The sequence below is a fragment of the Watersipora subatra genome, chromosome 9 (genome assembly GCF_963576615.1).
Source record: "Watersipora subatra chromosome 9, tzWatSuba1.1, whole genome shotgun sequence".
NCBI lineage: Eukaryota > Metazoa > Bryozoa > Gymnolaemata > Cheilostomatida > Watersiporidae > Watersipora > Watersipora subatra.
Window position 1 is genome coordinate 18,672,901 of NC_088716.1, and position 27,215 is coordinate 18,700,115.

Sequence of the window (27,215 nt, forward strand, 5' to 3'; positions counted from 1 at the left end):
AATAGATCTATAGTGTAATGAGAAGTTGTTAATGGATCCAGCACTGTGAAACACGCACTAGCAACACTGTAACTGCATCCAGCACTGCTTATTATGCAGTAGGTAATACATCCATTCCACCAATACTGTGTATTAGTACATAATTGTAGCTTTGTTATGATGTAATGACTTAATAATATTTACATATGCAATAATAAATCATAGATTCTTTATCAGTACAGGAGATAGTTTGGTTTATTTTAATAATTTATACAGATTATTATGATAACTGTCCATTAAATTTAGCTGCCCATCTGTTCTGTAGTTCTTCATTTAATAGTAGAACAATTTCATTTAATAGTAGAACAAATTCATTTTAATATTCTGAGATACTTTATCATAGCCTGTGAACCTATACTATTATACCTTTAATTTATCACATGTATATATTACAGTCTATCCTCTCTGACTCAACTGGAGGTGCTATGGCTGAGTTACAACAACTTCAAAGAAGGCCTCCCTGAGGTTGTTGGAGCTCTTACTTCTCTCACTGAGCTATACTTGAAATGGTGCCAACTTAAGGACCTCCCTGAATCGTGAGTATAACTCAGTCTCTCTGTAGGAAGTTTCTGTGCAACAAAATATTCTTCAGCACTGAATTTCAGAATTTTTTTAACTTTTTTAATTCATGTAGAAGTTTACATTAATATTACAATCAAGTTTATATTTTCTGAACAAAAGGAGTATATTCTCTAACAATGCATTTCAGAATCTCTTTTGCTCTTGTTACCACATGCAAAAAATTATTTTACTTTTTGAAATCAATTAAAAGTTTATGTTATGTAATAATTTTATTCAGCAGAGTTTCTATACTCCAAAGGTTTTAATTAATTAACACAGTAGTTGTGTTTCATGTGTCATATGATTACCTAAGAGTTTTATTTTAAATTTTAAAAAAAATTTATGAATTAATCAATACATTACATATACAACAGTAAACCATGGAATAATATTCATAGTAGTGGATAATAATGGAACCAAATCATTTTCATGTCTACAAACTATGGTTGTGATGCATTAGAACTGCACTGAGTCATTGCAGTACATTTTAGTGCATTACATCTCTCTAATGCACAGTAGACATTTACTGTAACTGCACTCCAGCTGGCAATTACCCACTACGGTCTACTGCACATTTATTTCCATGATGTATTACCTGAAACCCAGCATTTCATGCATACTGTGAATATGCATTCTTCAAAACTTTAAACTGCATACATACTGCAACTATGCATTAGTATGAAGTTGATACTGTGGATAACCTGACACTGCTGGATTTCCATGTGTCTGTTCAGCATTGTCACTGTTACTACACATTGCACACAATCAATGGTGTTTAAAAGTTGGAAACGAAACCAACTTCAGAGTAAACAGCTTCAGCTTTGATTGTCCCCAGTCTGTCAACCAATCTGATCACTTGTGTGTGGTCTCAGCAGAATGAGTCTGTTCCTACTATTAGCTGTCAAAGAAATCCACTGTAACCTGGTCTGTGTGAGAAATTCTGGCTGCTGAGATCAGCCTAAGTATGCTAAGTTCATGTGAGAAACTAATTCCAAACACACATGTACATATAATCAAGGCATAGACATGAGTCTATATCACATGGACATCTCTATACATAGACATGGATATGCTTATGTGATATAGATATGTCACATATACATATGTCAGATTTTCTAATAGATCTATAGTGTAATGAAAAGTTATTCATGGATCCAGCACTGTGAAACGTGCACTAGCAACACTGCAACTGCATCCAGCACTGCTTATTATGCAGTAGGTAATACCTCCATTGCACCAATACTGTGTATTAGATAATAATTGTAGCTTTGTTATGATGTAATGACTTGATAATATTTACATATGCAATAATAAATCATAGATTGATTCCTTATCAGTACATGTGATAGTCTGGTTTATTTTAATAATTCATACAGATTATTATGATAACTGACCATTCAATTTAGCTGCCCATCTACTCTGTAGTTCTTCATTTAATAGTAGAACAAACTCATTTTATGTACTGAGATACTTTATCATAGCCTGTGAACCTATACTATTATACCTTTAATTTATCACATGTATATATTACAGTCTATCCTCTCTGACTCAACTGAAGGTGCTAGAACTGAATGACAACAACTTCAAAGGAGGCCTCCCTGAGGTTGTTTGTGCTCTTACTTCTCTCACTGGGCTAGTCTTGGACAGCTGCCAACTTCAGGACCTCCCTGAATCGTGAGTATAACTCAGTCTCTCTGTAGGAAGTTTCTGTGCAACAAAATATTCTTCAGCACTGAATTTCAGAATTTTTTTAACTTTTTTAATTCATGTAGAAGTTTACATTAATATTACAATCAAGTTTATAATTTCTGAGCAAAAGGAGTATATTCTCTAACAATGCATTTCAGAATCTCTTTTGCTCTTGTTACCACATGCAAAAAATTATTTTACTTTTTGAAATCAATTAAAAGTTTATGTTATGTAATAATTTTATTCAGCAGAGTTTCTATACTCCAAAGGTTTTAATTAATTAACACAGTAGTTGTGTTTCATGTGTCATATGATTACCTAAGAGTTTTATTTTAAATTTTAAAAAAAATTTATGAATTAATCAATACATTACATATACAACAGTAAACCATGGAATAATATTCATAGTAGTGGATAATAATGGAACCAAATCATTTTCATGTCTACAAACTATGGTTGTGATGCATTAGAACTGCACGGGTCATTGCAGTACATTTTAGTGCATTACATCTCTCTAATGCGCAGTAGACATTTACTGTAACTGCACTCCAACTGGCAATTACCCACTACGGTCTACTGCACATTTATTTCCATGATGTATTACCTGAAACCCAGCATTTCATGCATACTATGAATATGCATTCTTCAAAACTTTAAACTGCATACATACTGCAACTATGCATTAGTATGAAGTTGATACTGTGGATAACCTGACACTGCTGGATTTCCATGTGTCTGTTCAGCATTGTCACTGTTATTACACATTGCACACAATCAATGGTGTTTGTAAGTTGCAAACCAGCTTCAGCGTAAACATCTTCAGCTTTGATTGTCTCCAGTCTGTCAACCAATCTGATCACTCATGTGTGGTTTCAGCAGATTGAGTCTGTTCCTACTATTAGCTGTCAGAGAAATCCACTGTAACCTGGTCTGTGTGAGAAATTCTGGCTGCTGAGATCAGCCTAAGTATGCTAAGTTCATGTGAGAAACTAATTCCAAACACACATGTACATATAACCAAGGCATATACATGAGTCTTTATTACATGGTTATCTCTATACATAGACATGGGGATGTCCATTTGATATTATATATAATAGATATGTCACATAGACATCCACAGACTTCTTCTTCTATTTGCCATCTCCATACAGTTATGCATTCAGTGTCTAATAGCTCTACAGTGTAGTGCGAAAGTTCATGATGGATTCAGCAATGTGATTAGAATTAATTATCAGGCTGGAGTTTGGCTTTAATACTTGCTGGCCTGGGTAAGGTGGGCTGGATTTTTCTTAGATCTGATCTAACCTCCATGTGGAGCAGTTATACTCTGATAAACTCAAAAGCTAATCTTACAATATGTCATATCTAAATTATCACTTACAGGTTTTAGGAAGTCTCCATTTTAAACGTTCCTTTATCGATATACTAGTTCTTCAAATTTGGCTTTTTATTCAATAGATTATCTCCTGTAGCCAAATTGCAGCACTTGATTGGTTTAGTTCATCTCTTCCAATACTCCTGACTGGCTTACGGCATACTGTGTTGATCACTTAGTAACTAGCAGAAGAGATCAAAAAAAAAAACATAGCTGGTTTCTAATTTAGTACAGTACAACCTTAACATACCAAGTTGATCATTTTTAATATTGCTGATATGTCAAAATTTAAATCTTATCATCTGTTCAGCAGTTTTTGAACATGAAATTAAAAGACACAATCACCTAATATGATGTGCCAATTTTACTTCATTGTAGCCACACATTCATTCCTCATAGTTTTTGGTCTCTGTACATCCATGTTCACTGTCTTGTGGTAGAGACCACCCAACACATTATGTACTACTAATAATCATCTTAAAATATGATCATAAAAATTAGAAGGCTGAGACTACAAACTGTTCAAATCTTCTTAATATGCAGATTTAGTTGTAAAAAGGTTGATATCAGTGAATAAAATCACAACTAAAGTTTTATGTGTTATAAATATATTTGTCATAGTACCAAGTTTTTTATTCTAATCCTTAATTTGATAGCAAATACTATAAAATCTATAAAATAAATCATTATACAGTCAAATCCCAACTTAAGATCAGCTCTACATACAATTATTTGCACTCACAACATAAAATATGAGCAAATTTCTGTCACAAGTTTCGAAGTTGCTATAATATCCAAAATACAACTTTCAAATTTTATTGAATCATGACACTTCGTTAAAGCACATCAATTACATAAGTACTGTTTATATATAAATATAAATACATACTTGTTTAGTAATCATGTTGAATGATAATTTGCCATCATAGTAATTGATTATCATACCAATGACTTTATTAAACACGTGTTTTGTGAGTTATCTGTTAAAATTGGCTGCAGTACATAAATGCTTCTAAGCTGTCACATCTCTCACTCACATACAAAAGTCATTACATGTCATTTGGAAATTTTTCAAATGTAACTGTTTGTCGGTTGCATCCACTATAGCTATAATTATTTAATGGAAAAAATTGCATAACAGCTTTATAATGGCTGCCGAGTAAACTTGGCTTGTCACTATGTTAGCTGATTTAAGTGGGAAAAAATTTGCTAGAGAAAATTTTTAAAGATACCATGAAACCTCTACAGTGCACCCTCGAGATACGATGTTAATTCGTTCCAGAGTTGGCATCGTATGGTGAAAAATTCGTATATCGGGGTATAGAGACCATTGTAATTATACTATGCAAACACCCCCTGGTAAAAATCGTCAATTTTGTTTATAAAAATGTGTACATATTGACAATTTGCAACAAAATAGAATGTTAACTTTAGTAATTATAGTTACCTACAGTAACTGTATTGTATTTAGTGTATTTTAATGGTTATGATCTGCAATAAAACGCAAAATTATAATGTGTGTACCAAATGTAGTACGTACGGTAAGGAGTTCTTGCCTTCAAAAGGTACGCATAACATAAACTTTGAATTACTTCAAGTAAGTTTAGCTTGCTAAGCTTCCACTTAAAACTAAGTTTTAGTATGTATTTTGAACTATTTTACTGAATTTCAACTTTTTATTACGAAATTTTATCCTTCAGCAGTTCCTATCTTCACTTTCACTATAAACTTTAGCCTATCTGGTTGAAATCTTTTTCGACCTAAATCAATAAGGCCGAGCGATGCAGTTATAGAAAGCGGCCTCTCGCACACTTGACCATTTAATGGCTACCGAAAAGAAAAATGAAGTTATATTTTCTATACTGGACGTACATACCTTTGGAGTAACGTAGCTGGTACATGTAGCGGGTAAAACAGAGAGGAGGCAAAAACGTATCAATGTTAATTATGGTACTGTACACTTGAAAATAACTTTAAAACGTAATGAATTGGAATTTTTTAGCACACTAAAAGAAGTTGTCCATTCCTGTCCAATTTTTCTACGAAAAAAATTGATGGTGCAATGCAGAAAATTGCTAGCTAGCGCTTGTAAAAGGATCCAGAGAATGTGGTACAGTAGTTTGTCTTGTATGAAATGTGCACAAGAATCAATGTAACCATACATACAAAGTTTGTACGTATTTATACCCTATGGGGGGACAGGGCTTTAGCAAGTTTCAGAAAGTAATTTGGATGCGTCAACTATCTTGAGTAGCTAGTTATATGAGTTACATACATACATACGATGAATTGTATTCACGTAGAAGGTAACAAGCCCATATGCAAAGACATGGTTAAACAAGAAAATATAACATAAAATCAAAAGGAAAAAAAATGAATAAAATATGAAAAACATGCCACACAAGAGATAAATAATATATATTATACATGCATTGTTTTAATGTACCAGTCCACATCAGTAAATTAAACACTTGAAACATTTCTGCAAATGTGGGATTTTCTGTATTTTCTAAATCCTCGCCTTTACAAAATGGTTGCCCCATTTGAATGCTGATCGCGTGCATGACCTAGCTCATTCAAATCTTCAGTCGGAAGCTCTTTCTTGTGCTTGCTTTAATGGAGTTCTTGTTTTAATAATAATTGCAAATGCTGATTGGTTGCGATCATATTCCTTGACAATGTTAATAATACAGGTCCCTTCTTCTTATTTACGACATCCAACTTTGTTGACATAGAAATCATTTTTCCTTCGTTTTGTAATGTTTGTATCGGTCTCAGATTCCATAGATAACGAATTAAATGTAGATAGTTGTAGTTATATACGTATGCTGACTTGAATGTTTATAGTAAAAGCTATAATAACGCTACAAATGAATATTTGCTCTCGCTTGTGTATTTTACACGAAATTTTCCACACGGACATGAGAGAAGTCGATCATCGTGTCTCTTCTAAACGTTCTAAGAATGTTTTCGGTAAACTATATTTCGGTGTCTTTTTTATTTCGACGTGTGTTATGAGCACACCAACGGCCAAATTTTAACTCGGGCGAAACTTTTTTCAAATTCGTATGGTGAAATAAAATTCGTATAGCGAGGTGAAGATATCACAATATTTGACTTCGTAAGGTGAAAAAATCGTATATCAGGGTAATCGTATCTCGAGGGTGCACTGTATTTGATCGCCATGGCGCTCTATTTCTCAACCCTTCCTCATAGTGACGATCAAATGGAGCTGGCGTTAAAATAGAGGCTGTCATTGTATTCTTTAAATAGTGTGTTAGAATTTAGAGTAGGTAAATTTAACCCTTTTACGGGTGAAGTGAATGTTGCTTATATTGTTAGTTTCCTCCAGGCAGAGCGAAGGATTTGCGAACAATAAATTTAATAAATCTGCATGTCAAGGTTCTCTAAATAAATATGCTTTTGGTAGCTGATTAATATCTCTACCAGTTGACATCTATTGCTTACAATTAACCCGCGATGATAATTTAGCGTGTGGCCCTTCGCACTGCTTTGCAATTTATTGGTGCTTTCAATTTTTTCACTTGGTTCTAAATTTGAAGATATATATTCATTTTATAACTATATTTATAAGTGTTTCTAACATTCTAACAAAGGAATCCAGGCATCATTTGTCGGTGCTGTAAATAATTGGGAAAAATTATCCAGCCCAGAATTATTGTTTTTTCATAACTGCTACATAAACACATGTTATGATTAAAGAACATTTTATGTCTACTGTCTCATCTCTTTGAAACATTCAGCAGATGTGATAAGGTTAATTATTGGTACTGCATTGTTAGAGGTAGAATATACACTCAGTTAAAATAAGATGGAATATTATGGTTGTGATGTTAGTTTGTGTTAGTGTGACTGTTAAGAGTTCCTAGTAAAGAAATACAATTATAAATAACATTAAGATAAGACTAATATGCTTCAGTTGTTATGTAGGCTGAGCAAGTTGAGTCAGTTGGAGGAGCTTGACATCAGCAATAACTATGAACTTACAAAGATAGATGAAAAGGTTATGGCTCTCAACAAACTTCACTCGCTGAACTTTTATGGATGTACAAAACTAATATCTCCTCCATACGCTGTATGTCAGGATGGAATTCACGCAATTGGAGAATACTTCAAATCTCTTAGCCAGGGAAAAGAAATAGAAGTCTGCGATGCACCAGTCGCCATAGTTGGAAATTCCCTTGCTGGAAAAACCAGTATCGTTAAAAGTCTCCGGCAAGGGAAACGTGTTTTATCAAAGCAATCTGAGTCAGACGTGTCCTTCATAGATGAAGCAACAAAAGGCTTCGAAGTTCACGATTTAAAGCTACAAGAATCTACTGCCAACCTTATCGATCACGGAGGCCAGGATGTTTACCATATTGCTTACCAATATGCGCTAAAAGAAAATAATATTCCATTGTTTGTTGTGAGTTTTAAGCAATTCCTAGCGATTTCACACGAAAAGGGTTCACGAATGGCTGCGAAAGAAACGTGCTGGGACTGGATGTCTCATTTGTATTTGTCCTGTCCCCTTCTTGGCCCGCCTTTACTTGTGTTCACTCATGCTGATGCTGTCACAAGTCAGAGTGTCGAAGTGTGCAGAGACAACTTCTTGGAGGAGATTGCACGACTTCGAAAAAATATGCTAGCAGAGGAAAGGGATCTTTATGGCACAAAGCAGGGAGAGTTTCAGAAGATCCTACATTTGTCTAATACCGAAGCACCAGTATTTCATCCTGAAGAGGTCTTTATATTCAGTGATGATCAGGAAGAAACGTCGAACATTAGGAACCTCAAGCTGGCTTTAGATAGGAGATGTCAGGTGTTCAAAACAGTGATTCCGGGAGCGTGGAATGAAATCACAGAGTTTGTGACGGATCAAACTGATAAGTCAGTCATAAAACTTTCACTTATTGAGGAGAGGTTTTCCATCAAGGAATCTCACACAGTGTTGAGATATATGCACAACACTGGTAGCATCCTATGGTATAACCAAATAAACTCACTCCAACCATACGTCTTTCACCAGATTCATCATATCACCGAAACAATAACTCTCTTATTTCATCATCGAGCGGAAGAGAAATGGAAAGAGCGGCTGGATACTTTTTTCCCATATCTGTATCAAGATCGACGCGTAAACAAACCTAAATACGAGGAAATGGTTGAGGAGTTTCAACATGACGGTATACTAGACTCAGCTCTTCTGTACTATCTGTTGACGAAGGAGTCAGCTAAGTTTTCCTGGGAAGTGTCTGTAGAACTACTGAAGAGCTTCAAGGTGTTGCATGGGCCAGTGCATAAGCGTGCAATCGAATACTATCTTATTCCTTTTGCCTCTCAGTCTAGCATGGATGGCTCTTGGAAGACGGATGGAGATCTTCAGCTTCGACTTGAAATACAGTTTGGAGGCTTGCCCTTACCTATCTATGCGTTTCATCTAGCGATAGTGAAATTCTTGGATGTGTTGAAAGAGGAAACCAGTCTTTCTTCAACTATGATGGTACGAAACAACGGCTCAACGATTTACCACGGGGAAAGTTCAACCCATTTTGTCCATTTCTTCAAAGAGCAAAGAGTTACTGTTCAAGTTTCAACTTCAACACAACTGCTCGCTTCCTCTTGGAAGCGTCTCATAGAAACCACTCGGCATATTCTGGAATACATCACATCAACCTGGAAAGCCTGTCAACCGTCAGTTAAAGTTGTCTGCCCACACTGCCTGTATTTACGGGATCCTCACCCTGGTACCTTTGTGGATCCAGATTGGCTTTGTCCCGTGTTCTCAACAGTAGCTGGTGGTCCTATGCAATGCCAATTACAAGTTAACGTGGAATCTTTCTCTGGATTTCAGCTTACATTCTGCAGCAAGCGAGAGGCAAAAAGCAAGGCAGGTGGGAGGCCCACCATTCCCTCTCCACTCGTCTACCCATGTGAGTAAATTTTGATTTTGTTTTAATGGTTGCTTTGTTTCAATGGTTGCTATGGGAAGAACTTGTATTTGTGTTAATCTTTCCGTTTGTTGCAGGTTACAGCCTTTCAGTTGATAAAACACAGAAAGTGACAGAGTACCTGTCCAAGGTTATCTCTCAAAGACGTGCTATTTCTAGTGGTAAGTGCTCTGTGTAACTTCCAAATAACATAATTATAACTCTAATTTTTATTGGTTAAAGAAAAAGCACTCGTATTCTCTGATAATGTATCTGGAATTTTATAATAGATTAACTAAAAATACTCAAGATCTGATTGTTCTTGAGTTACAATGTAGTAGTTTCCGTGTATGCATTTAGTCAAATCTACTATCATAGATAATATCAACTGTTCTTGCAAAAACAGGTCCTCTTTTTCTACTCTTCCTCATCAAACTGTCATATATGTTACCAAGTTATCAACATTACAGCACATCTAAGGCCCCCAGTTGCATCATTGTCTATACAAAATGGGAGAGGGAAGAGAGTACAACTCCAATCTCAACTGACAATTGAAGGTGATGACAGTGAGCTGTCTGATAGCTTGGATTATTTGAACGAGCATGAAGCTGAGTTGGCTGTCATTCGTTTGAGAGTGAAACCGAGTAGAAAAGCCTGGGCTAAGAAGCTCTTTGATTCGTCATCTGTAAGTTTTTTTTAATGGTATGAAACTTCATCATTCATGGCACCTCCAAAGGATCATTAAAGTTGGAACTCTTGTCAACTGCCAATCCTGTTTTGTTTAGGTCTATGCGATGTCAAATCCTAAGAGAGGGCGATGTTTGGTCATCAACAACATCCACTTTGTTGCACCTGATAGCAGCGCAGACAGCGGCAGGATTGAAAGAACTGGGTCACAAACCGATCAGGAAAATGTAGTTGGCCTTTTTAAAAACCTGTCTTTTGTAACCAAAATCTATGAGGATCTTCCTGCAAAGGTTAATAGACAATCTTGTTATCAAGCTTTCTCTCTTTTATTATTTTTTGTGGCAACAGAAGTTTTAACTTTGCAGTTACGGTAGATTGAATTATTAAGCTTTTGATATCAGTCTGTCTGGTTGCATAGCTTTTGTTATCTAGTAAATATCACACCATTTGTTTTATCTTCATAAGCAACCTTAAAATGAACAGCCCAGTAGATGTTAGAGTGATGGTCAACTTCATATAATATATTCAGGAGATGCTGAGAGTTATACGTGAGGAGACAGAGATTGAAGATCACAAAGACTATGGCATGTTTGTACTCGTAGTCATGACACATGGGAATGAGACGCATCTCTTTGGTACAGACGAAAAAGTAATTTCTCGTACTTCAGTAAATCATCTGCTATCTCCTTGGAATTTTCCTCGCATGGCAGGAAAACCCAAGCTACTTATTTTTCAAGCTTGCTCTGGAGGTAGGTTGACAATTCCCTATTGACACTTTAATTTATACAGCCAAAGACTATTACAGCCAGTTGAGAAATTTTACCTGCTGACTTTAGCAACTACCATCAGATTTCACTGATATTTGGTTATGGTTTTCTTTTACGTCAACATCCTGCAGCAGTAGCAAATTGATCTTACAAATTATATCTTTGTATTAAGTAAATATATTGAAAGGTTTAACACATGTCAGTAATACCTGCTATATAGTAGGTGTAGGGATATTATGTGTTTTATAGTACAACTACGTCCCATTTGAGCCGTTTTGGAAAGAGATTCCAATCTACGGCGGTTCCGTGATGGCGGCGATTAACTGTTCGTTTTTGAGCTTTTTTGAGCTTGTAATCACATTTCCACATATTTTGCACCTACAACACAGCAGAGTAAACCATGGTGAATCCTTTGATACCAAATAACTGTAATGTGAATTTTGTTGCAAGTCAACCTTTAACTATTGACTTGTTTGATTGGGAGTAGAAAATATCTTCATCTTTCCATGAGAACACTAACATTGCTTTTCAGGTAAATACATATAACAAAAATGGATATACAGTGAAACATGGATAACTCGCCCACGGATAGCTCGAACACACGGTTAATTCGAACGGTTTCTTTGGTCCGTTCCCACGTAATAATAAATTGCTATAGATAACTCGAACTCAACACTGTTAACTCGAACTGTTTTTTCCCAATGGCTACCAAAACTGTTGTTATTGCTTTAGAAAATCACTTTATTCCAAGCCATAGAGGTAAACCTCAACTTTTCGTAATTCATAAGCGTCGTTATTACCACCATCGGCAAAATATTTTTGTCCACGACTTTTCTAAAGGTTTGGTGAAATTTGATTTATACCAAACATCCGCTTATACTAGCGATATTATATTAGCGATCGCCCTCTCGGAAGCAAGGTAAAGTGAGGTAATCTTTGCATTAACTTCAAGAACAATCGGCAAAATTCATCGTGGGTAAAACGCTCAAAAGAAAAAGATGTCTTTTCTTTTAAGCATTTCAACAACGATCAAGTTTTGCCAATGTCAATCTAAAAAAACGTCCTGGCGATAACATCACCTCAAACAACAAACCAATCTCAAGTGATAAAAAAATCTCTATACTTTTTGATAAAAACGTTTTAAACTTTACATTAGAAGCATTTAATTTGAAACAAGCCATTTGTGCTTTTGATTTATATTATAGTTTGTATATGTGCTGATGTCTGTTCTTTTGAGCATTTCAACAACGATCAAGTTTTGCCAATGTTAATCTAAAAAACGTCCTGGCAATAACATCACCTCAAACAACAAACCAATCTCAAGTGATAGAAAAATCTCTATAGTTTTTGATAAAAACGTTTTAAACTTTACATTAGAAGCATATAATTTGAAACAAGCCATTTGTGCTTTTGATTTATATTATAGTTTGCATATGTACATGTATCTACTAATAAATAAGTAAATACATGGACTTGTGACAGTGCTCTGATAACTTGAACGCTCAGACAATTCGAACACTTTCGCTCGGTCCCGTGAAGTTCGAGTTATCCATGTTTGACTGTATTATGAAAGAAGTTCAGATCAATTGATGTGATTTCACTGATCGAATGTGTCTATGGCAGTTGATAAAGTTCATGGTAATTCATTGTATGTGTAGTGAGAGCAGACAACTCTACACAAATGAACCAATTCACACAACCCTTTGAGGATCTCTAGTATCAATTTTTCAGTTCTGATCTTCACTTGATATACCTAAATCACTTAAAGTTACCTCTTCCATAGCACAGAGTAATTATCTAGGTGCTGGTAACATATGAATTTCTATCGCAGGCGGCTATGATCTACCATCTGGAGATATCACTCATTTCTCTAGATCTCCAGACCCCACTCCAACTGTTGCCTTCCCTTCCACATCTAGCTCTCAGTCTACAAGTCTTAGCTTAGCTGATTTCTTGGCGGGGGATGACTTTTTCATAATGAATGCGAGCTTTCCTGGTAAATTATCATTTTATGTTTTATATTGAAAAGTTTGGTAGGAGATTATCTTACCTATAAATTGGATTGTAATACAGAGAAGGTGATATGTGCTACATCTGATTAAATTCTACTCTATGGTTGTCTCTATTTTCCTTCACAATAATTAAACCTGCTAGCCTGTGGACCTTCAGTTAAACAGTTTAGTAGTTGAACTAGACACTAGGCATGTCAAGTATTGCTGTATGTATTTAGACTATAGACTCTCTGTCAACCCTTGTGTACTTACACATAGTAAGTTTCAGCTTGTAATGACTGTAGGCTATATATTTTCATGCCATGCAAAGGTTTGCTTAGCTTTAAATTGATCACTAAAATTATAGTTTTTGTACTTTTTAATGTTTGCTAATGGAGATCATCTTTAATCATAAGTCTCTCCATTTCCACTGGTAACAGATATTTCTGTACAATCTCTGCAGCATCTCATTTTCCCTGGTAACAGATATTACTGTACAATCTCTAAAGCTCCTCATTTTCCCTAGTAACAGATATTACTGTACAATCTCTGCAGCTTCTCATTTCCACTGGTAACAGATATTACTGTACAATCTCTACAGCTCCTCATTTTCCCTAGTAACAGATATTACTGTACAATCTCTGCAGCTTCTCATTTCCACTGGTAAAAGATATTTCTTTACAATCTCTACAGCTTCTCATTTTCCCTGGTAGCAGATATTTCTGTACAATCTCTGCAGCTTCTCATTTTCCCTGGTAACAGATATTTCTGTACAATCTCTACAGCTTCTCATTTTCCATGGTAGCAGATATTTCTGTACAATCTCTGCAGCTTCTCATTTTCCCTGGTAACAGATATTTCTGTACAATCTCTACAGCTTCTCATTTTCCCTGGTAGCAGATATTTCTGTACAATCTCTGCAGCTTCTCATTTTCCCTGGTAACAGATATTTCTGTACAATCTCTACAGCTTCTCATTTTCCCTGGTAACAGATACTACTGTACAATCTCTGCAGCATCTCATTTTCCCTGGTAACAGATATCTCGGTACAATCTCTGCAGCATCTCATTTTTCATGGCTCAGAGTTGTTAGACAATAATAAGATGAATATATTGTTATTATACTGCTTGTGAGTAAATGAAGCTACCGCTGTGTTGGTATTTACAGGTTATATCTCTGGAAGACATGATGCCCACGGTTCCTTCTTTATAAGAGCCCTTGTGGAAGCTTTCTACAAACACAGCTGTCATCGGGATGTAAAGAGGCTGTTTGAGGAGCAGGTACTACCTAATAATGGCTATAATAGTGACAATAACTCTCGTTTTTCATTTTTCACCCCTTACTAAACAGTATCTTAGTAAATATTGTTATACTTTGAGGTGTTTCTCTCAGCTTCTTAGACACCACAGATTTGTAAAGTAGGTTTTATTATTTGATAAACCGTAAGAACACTCTGCTTACTCTGTACTTCAGAAAATGACAAATTCTAGTTTAGACTTCCATTTATGGTGACACACCCTTATTACTTATCTAATTATATAAAATCACGCGTTGGTATTTTGTCTGTTCGTCACTCGTATGTCCAGTTAATAGCGATGGGTTAAAAAGCAAGCATGCTAGCACGCTTTGAGTCCCAAGTGCCATGAGAGATCATATATCCGATTATATGCACAATTCCAAGCCTTAGTTCTCAAGCCATTTTCTCATTATCCCAGCCTCACTTCCAAGGCCTATTGCAAAGCTTAGTTGTAGTATGCTTGGCTTCACATCCGTACATGCGAATGTACGAGTTCGGTTCCAGTTACTTGCAATATTTTTTCCTAATGCTGGCTTCTGACGAACTGACACAGCTTTTAATATAGTCAATATTTAGACTAGCCTAAGTTACTAGCATATCTTACTAAAATTCATTGAGTAAAGAAACTTAACCAGTGGCCATTACATTACCTGCCACTGTCTATTATCTGTTTTAAATCTTCAACAATGTGCAGCATAAGAAGTAAAAAATGTTTTTTAAAAAATGCCACTGTCTATAATTATCTGTTTTAAATTTTGAAGAATAAGAAATGTTTTGCATACAATCTGCTCCATGTCTAGAGACATACCTCTCCTTGCTATTGTCTTCATACCTCCTACTGTCTCTGTCTTTACTATACCCTCAACTCCTTGATCCATACCTACTAACATATTGTCTTCATACCTCCTACTGTCTCTATCCTTACTATACTCTCAACTCCTTGCTCCATATCTACTAACATATTGTCTTTATACCTCCTACTGTCCCTCTCCTTACTATACTCTCAACTCCTTGCCCCCTACCTACTAACATATTGTCTTTATTCCTCCTACTGTCCCTATCCTTACTATACTCTCAACTCCTTGCTCCATATCTACTAACATATTGTCTTCATACCTCCTACTGTCTCTATCCTTACTATACTCTCAACTCCTTGCTCCATATCTACTAACATATTGTCTTCATTCCTCCTACTGTCCCTATCCTTACTATACTCTCAACTCTTTGCTCCATACCTACTAACGTATTGTCTTTATACCTCCTACTGTCTCTGTCCTTACTATACTCTCAACTCCTTGCTCCATATCTACTAACATATTGTCTTTATTCCTCCTACTGTCCCAGTCCTTACTATACTCTCAACTCCTTGCACCATATCTACTAACATATTGTCTTTATACCTCCTACTGTCTCTGTCCTTACTATACTCTCAACTCCTTGCCCCACACCTACTAACATATTGTCTTTAATTCTCCGACTGTCCCTATCCTTACTATACTCAAACTCCTTGCTCCATATCTACTAACATATTGTCTTTATACCTCTAACTGTCCCTATCCTTACTATACCCTCAACTCCTTGCTCCATATCTACTAACATATTGTCTTTATACCTCCTACTGTCCCTATCCTTACTATACTCTCAACTCCTTGTCCCATACCCACTAAAATGACGATCTACACGGTCATCTCCATAAAACTTCCTACTATCTCTAGAACTACCTCTACGAGAATACATACCTCCCAAATCATGTCGCCCATCACAACCACTTGGGTACTATGCCTGACTGCTTTTCTTTGACTCCCTGCTTAATCTCACTTTTTAAGTCACCACCTCTACTCTCCACTCTCAAGAACCTGTCTGAGTTATTCACCACTTTTTGAGTTCTCAATGCCTCATTCAACATATTCCATGTCAAATTAGCATTCTTCATATAGTCTCTACTCATCTTTCTCTCTCTCAGCTCATCGACTGCCACTATTAGGGCAAACCTTAATCTATCAGTATTATTAGCTACCCCGGCATATCTGCTCAAACTCTCAACTTGGTGTAAGAACTCTATCAGTTCTACCACATGCATGTCCAACCATCAGGAACGTATGCCCCTTCACAAACATGCTTGGCTGTCTACCATAATACTCCTGCAACTGAAGCAGGGCTTTTACCCAGTACCCTGAATTATCCTTCACCTTGTAGATAGCTAAGAAGGTAAGAGCAAAAAGCATAGAGGTTAACAAGAGATATCCAACAGTAAGCAGACAACTGCCCATCCTGATATGCTCACCAACTGATGGTAAAAAGCTCTACCTATTTCCTGGCTACACTCCTCCGCCAACTGAAAAACAATAGAACACTTTTCTGATTGGCTATCTTATCGCAAGCTCTTGCACAGGAATTATTGTATATAGTAGACAGCTTTCAACGTACAGTAGACGCTCCTATAACGTATACCTCCTATAAAGTAAATTACACATATCTTGAAGGTTGACTTGCAACAAAAATCACATTACAGTTATTTGGTATCAAAAGATTCACCATGTCTTACTCTGTTGTGTTGTAGGTGTCAAATATGTGGAAATGTGATTACCAGCTCTTAAAAGCTCAAAAACGAAAAGCCACCGTAGATTGGAATCTGTTTATTTATCTGACGTAGTCATTCCAGTTTGATTATCGTCTTGTCACATATGTTCTCACGTGAATTGGAAGGCCAATAAAAAGCTTAATGTAAATGTTATCGTAGCACTAGTTTATGAGAAACACTTCGGGTTTTACCCAAAACACCGTAACAAATATAGATGCTCACTACTTTACAGTTTTCTTTTGGCATTATTCAATCGTCAAGTCGTAATCTGATCACGTGACCCAATACTTCGCAAATAATTTTACAGCTCTTTTTGATTATCACAGGTAACCAACAGGATCGTCATGATTATCAGACAATGATATATACTCTTTCGAGCTAAGGTTAAAAAGTTTAACGATTTTTTACGGTAAGTTATAAGATATCAGTGCTAAAAGTGACAGCATTACAATGGCGATAAAACAGATGCGTAAAAACAATAGACATGGTTTTATTGAATGCGTGAAGTATATTTGTGAAAATATTTCGATGAATGAGGTTGCATGAAAGTGTAAACAGAAACCATCCTGTAACAACTCCGTCATATTTGAGCCGTTTTGTAAAGCGAATCCAAACTACGGTGGTCTTTGTGGCTGCGATTAACTGTTCGTTTTATAGCTTTTAAGAGCTTGTAATCACATTCCCACGTCTTTTGCACCTACAACATATCAGAGTAAGACATGGTGAATCTTTTGATACCAAATAACAGTAATGTGAATTTTATTGCAAGTCAACCTTTAAAGAGTTTTTGTAAACTATTTGATTTGTCCCAAAGTTGATTTCTTATAGTCTCGTAGTTAACCTTAAAACATTGTTATTTTAGGTCGTAGGCCTACTTGGGAGAAAAAACGGCACATATGGCATCTCCGTTATGTATACTAGTACACTGCCAATCTAGTGTTTCGTAAAAGGTCGTCAGGTGTGTTGAAGCACAGAGGATAATCACATAATCATTCTGAAATACATAAAGGCTGTTGAATGGTCAGGTGTTCGAGTGTCCATCTATCAATTTAAATATTATGAGAGACACCCACACTTTTGCATTCCATTTGCCACATCCACTATCGTCCATCCATCATTCTTCTCGTACTTGAATTCCTGACAGAAATCTGCATTGCGGCATTTTGCTTTTACGCTAAAAATGTACATATTATCACAGGTGGCAGTCTTGTTTCATTGGCGAGGTGGGCTAATACGGTGGTCAAGTTTTTCACTCTTTGTGGTCTCTCATTTCTTCGTTAACCCTTTGGCCGGATAAAAGCCTCACCAAAACACCCACAAATCGTGTAATTTATTTTTGAAAATTCAATAAAATCGGTATTCTATAAACATATTTGAATTTTCGGTAACTGTTCCCCTTACATATTATTTACATTGTGGTAGCGTCTACTGTATATGAATATGTTCTTAATTATAATATTTTAAGTGGTCTGTTTTAACCTTTTGACCAGATGACAAGTGTATCTTCTGATTTCCTGTGTTGCCTGGCTTCTCAAAATATCCCTTATTCTGTCTCATTCATGTGTTTAAGTGCATCTGCTATACTATTTTCTTCAATAAACTCATTTCCATAATCAACTCCCATCGATATATATATAGGAGAATTATGTATTTTAACAAAATGATTCAAAGGCAAAAGACTCGGTTATTCAATAATCACATTAGACGTAACCTTGTGCTGCAAGCCTTTTCAGAGGCTTGCAGCACAAGGTATATCTCCTTGAAACATTTTACTAGTACAACTAATCACTTGCTTCAATTCATCCATTGCTTCATGGGATTTTATATAATCTTTAGCCCGAGTTTCATAACCGCATATTTGTCAATGTCAGATAGGTTGACACAACCCAGAACAAAGCAGCACATACTATCAACATACTGATTTGTTATTGATATAATCATGTACTGGTTATTCACTACTTGTATGCAACCAAACATATTCTGCAGACTGTTTAAATCACATTAAAAATGGCAGCAATTCAGACAGTGTGTTCTTTAGTCATATACAAGAGGGTTATTATATATAATACTAGCTGTGCTATCTGACGTTGCCTGGGTATTAAAAATCAGGTTATAAACTATGAGAGTTGCCTGTCACTTGCTATTAGCATGGCAAATAGCCTGACAACCTAAGACGAAGCAGCACAGACTGTCAAAATACCGATTTGTTATTGACGTAACCATGTACTGGTTATTCACTACTTGTATGCGACTAAAAATACTCTGCAGGCTGTTTAAACCACATTATAAAAAGGGCAGAAATCCACAAAAAAGTTGCTACTTATATTATTGATTTTTTCAACTTATTAATAATCTTTTGCATTTTATTTTTAAGCAACTGTGTATATACTGTAAGTAGCTGTGTTGAGGTGATGAGGTTATAAGTGTAACTATGACTACGTAGGAATACATCACCTGTATAGAAATTAACAAATTGTAAAGGAAACAGCGGCTCCCTTTACTGTCCACAAGATCGTCAAGCAACAACGCAACAATGCACCAAGTGTTAGCCAAACTTCTCCAATTAGGGACATCAGCGTTCCTAATTACTCTTCAGCAGTGGGATGGCCAGTCATAATAGGGTCGACGTTGCTGGCCTCCCACTATAGACCGCTGTAGGTCTGTTCCTGATTGATCGATAGAGGACAGAGCGCCAACCAGGTGTGACTCGACATGAGTTTCTCCGTCATTAGAGAGTTGCTTACAATAGCAGCCTGGCCAAAACGCTCTCCATCCCTGCCGTTGTGTTAGGGCAACACCAACATCCAATCCGCCCATCTCACCAATGACTCTAAGAGGTTATTACAAAGGGTAGTAAAATCAGCTAGGAAACTTAGCGGCGTTTCAGAGTTGCAGTCTGTCCAACCGCTATATGACTGCCGCCTAGCCATAAAAAGCTCAAACCAGATCAGAAGCCGCACTAATCTTTGTTTTGCCAAAACTATCCTCAGAACGCCTGTCTACAATAAAATTTAGAGTGAACCTATGCAAACATCGTTTTAGATCTATGTGTATAGCCTATCATATCTTAATCACATTTTTACCAAGTAATATGATTTTTATGGTTTCACGTTTTTATTTTTATTTATGTATTTTTAGTCAGCATCAGTTTTTATGAGCATATATACAAAAAATTTTATTTCTTTTACTGAGACAAATACACACACACTTTAAACTATTGGTCAGATGGTCGAGAGCTTTGCCAAGGGACATCAAGTGCTCTTTGGCCCGGCCTCGAGGGTTGGGCCAGCGAGGGACTCGCGGGCTTGGCTGCCTCTTTTGGGACATTGCGCTTTCATTATTCCTTCTGTTCACTTTGCAGCTGCATTCAGAGCTCTTTTAGCTAGGTCCCGTGTTCTTGATTAAACTCTGGGTCCTCAGGCCTATGTTTCAGTGACTCCCGCTCAGCCCTTATTTCTGTTGGGGTCTCTTTTTACTTGGTCCTAGCCAGTATTACCTTCTCTTGTACCACTTGCACGTCGCCAGGTAACAATTGCCAATGTTTGTCCGTACAAAGGGGTCGACTGTCTGAAATTATCACAAGCTTCTCAAGCTTCATAACACACCGGTGAGCCATGAAGAAAGGCGTTTCAAGAATGGCTTTCTCATTGATGGGGCTCAACCTAACGACCTCTTTGCTTTTCACCTCCCGGAGTCGTATAGGCAGGCGTACAACTCCATAAAATTGCAACCGGGTCATCAGGCGTCTCTCCGTCCATTTTTCCAAAGCCAGGGTGAGATTCTAGAATAAAAGATGCTTTTCAGCTAGACTCCAACTCGTGACATTCAGGCTGAGAGAGCGACATTCCAACACCTGCTCCAATTGACTTCATTTAAATATTTCTGAATAGTTGTGCAGCCACTTCTTCTCTTTACTCTATTTGTACATGTGATGCTAAGGAACTAAGAAAAATACTCCTATAGGTTATGTTGCCTCCTACGCATCAAAAGAGAGAAAACGATATTTTGAAGAGTGACTATGGGATTCATGTTAATCAAATTGCTTTGCAAACCTTTCACCTACTTTCCACCTTAGATTGTATTAAAGTTTCTTATGCAGTACAAAGGAAAAGTTCTTACATAAATTATTTTCGTTCAGTGAAGCCTATGTTATAGGAGTCTCTACTGTATATATCTTTCCAAATTAGGGTGGATCAATCATGCAGTGTTGTTTATTTTTGCAACCATATTTACTGATAATATGATATAGTTTAGCGTATTCTATGACTTGATAGATAATCTGGCAATTTACAGACGACTTTTATGACTTAACACTAAGCATTACAACTAACAAATTGATATGCATTGATAAGGAAGATTAAAGTATCGTTGGAAGTTAGAGTTGTCTCTCTACGCTTTGCGTCAACTTTTGTTTCATCACCCAACAAAGCAAAGTCAACTGTTATCAATCGTTTAATGTGTATAAAGAAAACCGCACAGAGCTGTCCTAGAAGTTGATCGTATAAAAACCATTTGGTTTTTGCAAACTACTAGTGTGCTGGTAGTCCCAAGCGCTGCGTGGAATCATCATGAGTAATAACTATGTGCATAAGTATTCTACATTGGTGCAAGGTGATCAAGTGGTGCAGTCGACAGATTGCTTGACTGCATTAGGGATATTTGGGTTCAAGTCCTGCATGGCGCAATCTTTTTTCTGAACGCTTTCACCGTGTCTTCAGACAATTGAAAAAATGGACAGACACGGCTCTTATTATAGCACAGGTTGTGGCAGCAAGCAATACCAGTATTTTCTAATTAGTCTTCAAATAATAAACTAAATAAAAGTCATCAGTATTTGTCACCAATATATGCCCTGGTGCAGTTGAGTATTTTCGCATAGCTAATCTTTTGGACTCTTTTGACAAACAAAGCTAGCTTTTTACGAATTTCAAAAAATGGCACACTAAGTTGTACATTTGAAGCTCTTCAGCCTATTCGTTTTACTTCAGAGTTATCTCATCCTACACTAAAGGAACACAACCCTCATGTTTTACAATATTAATAAAGGAAGAACAGCAGAGTGAAAGTAGAATCCAACAAGTAGAGACAAAAAGACTTGACAAAATCAGGGTTGAATATGAGATTATGTCTGAACATTTCTTTATAATCTAGAGTAATTTTATTACTTGATTACCAACGCACAAGTTAGATGAACATTTAATTAATAGCAAATACTATTTACATACTTTAGCTTAAATAATATTGCTGTGTGTTTTCTATCATGTACTTTGGCTAATACTCAAGTAGCACAAAGTAATAGAAAGAATTTTCACATTCTTAGTACGTTTCAAAGAACCAGCAAATCATACAATTTTTAGGTATGAGTATCTTGGAGTTGTATGCTCCACATATGCTGTTTAGTCAGACAATACAGCATTGGGATCTAAAGATTTTGTCAAAATTAGCTGTTTTACGAGTTTCTGTTTAATTTTATATATTCTTTAAATGATGAAAGTAAGTACAAAAATAGTTCTAGTTTGGGACATTGAGCTTTAAAAAAAGGGTTTGTACATATTTAATTATCGAAAAAGTTATCAGAAACGTTTTATGAACAATTCCAATATATACTAGTGACTTTCGTGTATATGTTATTAGTGGGAGTGCCTTTGGCCAATTACATATATAAATAGCTGTATGTGTGAAGCTCTGCTGTCATCATCATTCTAAAGCTCATCTTGTATACAACTAGCGTGTACTGGAAAACATTAAAATTGTGGTGTCATAATACTCTGGGTGCCATTAGTGCACTTGGGATCACTGGTACACTGGCTGTATTAGGTGCTACTATTACACTAGTAGCCACTAGTTCACAGTGTCACTATTACACTGGATGTCACAGATACAATCGGATTCATTAGTGCACTTGTTGTCATATATGTACAAGGTGTTACTATTACACCTGTCATCACTATTATAGTACACTGAAATTGTTGGTACCCTTGGTGTCTCCAGTACATTGGGTACCACTAGCAAACTGGGTGTTACCATTACACAAGAAGTACATAGTGCACTAGAAGTCTCTAAAATAATTGGTGTAATCTATGTACTGAATCTATCTATTTTTCAATATCAAAGTCATACAGCAAAAGCTGTTGAGATAAATTGGGGAAAGTCGATTTTCGGCTGCACTAGGCGGTTTTGGCTCACAATTGGTGCATGGTCAACTTTATCTAAGCAGCTAGTTTTAATCAGATTTTCTAAAATTCAATCTTTCCTACTTTGTTTGTTATGAAGGCCTGTGCAAATCATTGCTCAAATCGATGTATAGCTGTTTGATGGACCGCAACGATTAGCTGCTATGACATCATTTTACAATGAGCTCCCAACTTCATCATTGCTAACGACGATGAGATGGACTTTCAACTTGTTGAACTTCAACATTGAGTAACTCATCCGTTAGCATCTTGATTGGCTGTTTTTGTAGCATCGGTTCCAATTTCAACCATTGTGAAGGTCAATGTCATTCAGCAAGCATGGTAGAGAACTAGGCTCATGGTGTATGCCAGAAGATCTATGCTAATGTAACAGAAGGGCTCTCGATATCAGGAATGCAAATTCCTAATTTATATTGATTGTTGGTTAGTGGTCACTGACAGTTAGTCGCCCCTAGTGTGCACAACTTATTATTGGTGATGATGTCAAAACAGATAGTCATTTTGGTCCATCGCACAGATAAACCAATGATATACAGCCCCCCATGATGCGGGGGGGGGGGGGGGGGCTGTATATCATTGGCTAAACCTTGATTTGAATGAGCGCGATAGTATGAATGATTTGAATGAGCGCGAACTGCGCAGGCCTTTAGTAATTCTATTGATTTAACTGCTATAAGACTGGTTTTTAGTTTCATTGTCTGTTTGAATACCTACTCTCGTATGATTAACAAGCTGTGGCTCATATATTTGGCCTTGGCTTGTTTAATTGTTGGGAGTGTAACTAAGGGGAGTCAGACACTTACAGCTTGTGAAAGCAGCCGTTCTAATATCTGGGAGAGACCTGGCAGATATATCTTCTTATGGTATGATCTGATAGCAAATCTCTGTTCATAACTTGAACTAGTTTGACAAGTTACAGTAACAATTTAGTAAGTAACTCTCTACTATAATTTATCAAACAGAGCTCAGAATAACTTACCAAGTGCTGGGCTGTTACTTATTTTAAATATCATTTGTGTAGAATCTCATGGAAAAGACCACATCTTTAGTTACACTTCCTTATATCCTCCCCATACTGCCTTATACTACCTAATCTACTAGCTTTATCCACTAGCTTTATTCGCTAGCTTTATCCAGCTTTATGGACTCACCTTAATTGCCAAGACAACCTGTACTGTTTGTGAGCCAAGACCACCTGTGAGCTCAGAGGCCAAAATAGCTTGAGCCTAACAAACCCCCTAATGCAACGCCCATATCTGTGGTTGACATAGTTTACAACCGATGTAGGTTCGGTTCGGGAGCTGATTCGGTTCGTGGCACATGTCACACGGCATCCAAAGTTACTTCGATTCCTAAATACCATACGTATAGAGACAGGACACTGTTTCATTAGTAGTTTTTATGTATTTGAGTTAAATATTTCTATTGTAAACAAAAAACTTTGAGGAACAATTATAAATTATAATTACACAGCAGATTTATCAGAAGATCGTTCAGCTGCTCAAAATAAATCACTCGATACAAAAATTTTGCCAACCTTTCCCATCAACATAATTATACTTTTTATTAACATGTGGATGTTTTTCTATGCTGAGTACATAACAAACAAAAACAGTCTTTATCATAGTACTGTGGTTTTACATAAATAAATCAGTCAACGATACTTCATAGGATGAATATGACACATTACTTATACTCTACACGAAAGAAAATCACAACCATTCTCTTACATTTATGCAAAACTTAAGTGCAACATCTTACATTTATGTAACACAATCACTAGTCCGGGTGAACCTTATCGTAAATTGCTTCATGTTGTTTATTTAACGAAATAAAAGTATCATCCCATATTTTCTTTAACTTTGCTCACACTCTCGTAATGAGAAGTGTAACGTGAGCTCGCTAAAATTCTAGAATTTTAACCAGCCAATAAGAGCAAGGGTTTGGCCATCAAATTTCGAGCAGGACCGAAATGGTTCGTTTCGGCCAGAAATGTCTTCGGCCGAATTTTTTACAGCTGTGAGCAAAGTCGTTTTGCAACAGTTAGTTCGGTTCGGTGCTCGTGTGACCACGCCTTAAGGCTGCTTGCTCTACCTTTTGATGCTGCCTATTTAATACTTTATGTTGCAATATGTTACAATATTTAACATATGTTACAATATGTTACAGATGTTACAATATGTTACAGATGTTACAGTATGTTCCATGTATTACAATATGTTACAATACGTTACAATATGTTACAGATGTTACAATATGTTACAGATGTTACAGTATGTTCCATGTATTATAATGTGTTACAATATGTTACAGATGTTACAATATGTTACATGTGTTACATGTGTTACAATATGTTACATATGTTACAATATGTTCCATGTGTTACAACGTTTTACATATATTACAATATGTTACAATGTGTTACAATGTTTTCCCATCGCATATATTATAACGATTAACCCTCTAGTGCATGTAATGTTATGTTTAAAATAGCCAGGATGCTGAATATTTTGGACAAGTGCCAAATTAACAATACATAGCGCTGACTCTGTCAATCACAATATATATGACTATGATTAGCTGGTCTGAGAGCCTTTTCTGATCAACAAACAACTATCAACTGAATGTACTACTCACCTAAAGTTATAAAGCTTCCTTCTGGTAAATTCTAAAACCATCTTAAGTAGTTCATGGATAATTTGACCTGTTGTTAAATTGTAAAAAGTATACCAGAAATAGCGAGCATTCAAAATACTGAATACCACGTGAGAATTGTTTGTACCTTGAGAGTGGTCCTCTATCTCAGAAAGTTAATATACGATGGTACATTTGTGCAGCAAGCCGTTAGTTATAAAATGGATTTTTAAAAATTTATACTTTCTGATGTTTAAAATTGTCTTAAATTGCGTTTTTTGTGGGGTTTGTGATCTGTCAAGTTTGATTCTTAATGTATTGACTTTTTACATTTAGCTGCAGTCATTCAGGAGTTATGCCAAAACGCAAGTGTAAGAAACTCAAAGGCATACCCAGTAAAAAAGATAGGTCTTCAAAACCCACTGGTAAGATAAATTGGTATATGAAAGAGTATGGTTAGCATGGAGACCAAATTTGCTGACTGTCATTTTATAGTTTGGATAAAACATATGATTATTTCTTAGTAATATGATGTTTCATCATTATTTTTAGCCCTTCCGCTATTTTCCTTTACCAGTAATGCTGGTTAAAACAATGTCACTTTACTTTGCAACCTTAATTTACATTTCAATGTGAATTAAATTGAAATGTTATTTTAAAAATGAATTAAAAATTTTAATTTAAAATTTAATCTCAATTAGATTAATAAAGAAATGTGTTTAAATATTGAAATATAAGAACAAGGAAGATTTATAGCATTTTCTGTTATATTTTTGATGTGCTTTGTCAGCACTTCCTAATACCTGTTAACACCTACCTAATCAACAATCTCTGCATACTTTCCTTTACAATACTTCCACCTACTAGCACACTATATCTCTATGATTTTATACAAATTCTTGGATGAAATCTCATTGGAACTTTAACCCAACATCCTTTTGTCAGCACTCCCTGATACAGCTAACACCTACCTATTGACATCCTGGTACAGTTAAAACCTACCTAACCACTCCCTGGTACAGTTAACACCTACCTAATCACTCCCTGGTACAGTTCACATTTTCCTAATCACTTCCTGGTACAGTTAAAACCTATCTAATCACTCCCTGGTACAGTTAACACCTACCTAATCACTTCCTGGTACAGTTAACACCTACCTAATCACTCCCTGGTACAGTTCACAATTTCCTAATCACTTCCTGGTACAGTTAAAACCTATCTAATCACTCCCTGGTACAGTGAACACCTACCTAATCACTCCCTGGTACAGTGAACACCTACCTAATCACTTCCTGGTACAGTTCACACCTTCCTAATCACTTCCTGGTACGGTTCACACCTACCTAATCACTTCCTGGCACAGTTAACACCTACCTAATCAATTCCTGGTACAGTTACCACCTACCTACTTACTTCCTGGTACAGTTAACATCTACCTAATCACTTCCTGGTACAGTTACCACC

The 27,215-nt window shown here is 36.2% G+C and overlaps 1 protein-coding gene across 8 annotated transcripts in view; it reads left to right on the forward strand.

Annotated features, from left to right (window-relative positions):
* LOC137404472 (target of rapamycin complex 2 subunit MAPKAP1-like) overlaps positions 1 to 27,215 on the forward strand; it is a 181,017-nt gene that overhangs the window by 51,094 nt on the left and 102,708 nt on the right. The window contains exons 15-16 of one of the 8 annotated variants that reach the window (XM_068090691.1): positions 14,213 to 14,325; positions 16,539 to 18,536. The exons of 5 other annotated variants lie outside the window; for them this stretch is intronic. The gene's annotated coding sequence lies outside the window, so the exon portion shown is untranslated. Of the gene's footprint in view, positions 1 to 14,212; positions 14,326 to 16,538; positions 18,537 to 27,215 lie in introns of those variants that run through there. 2 more of the 8 variants (XM_068090692.1, XM_068090685.1) reach the window with 2 other exon arrangements.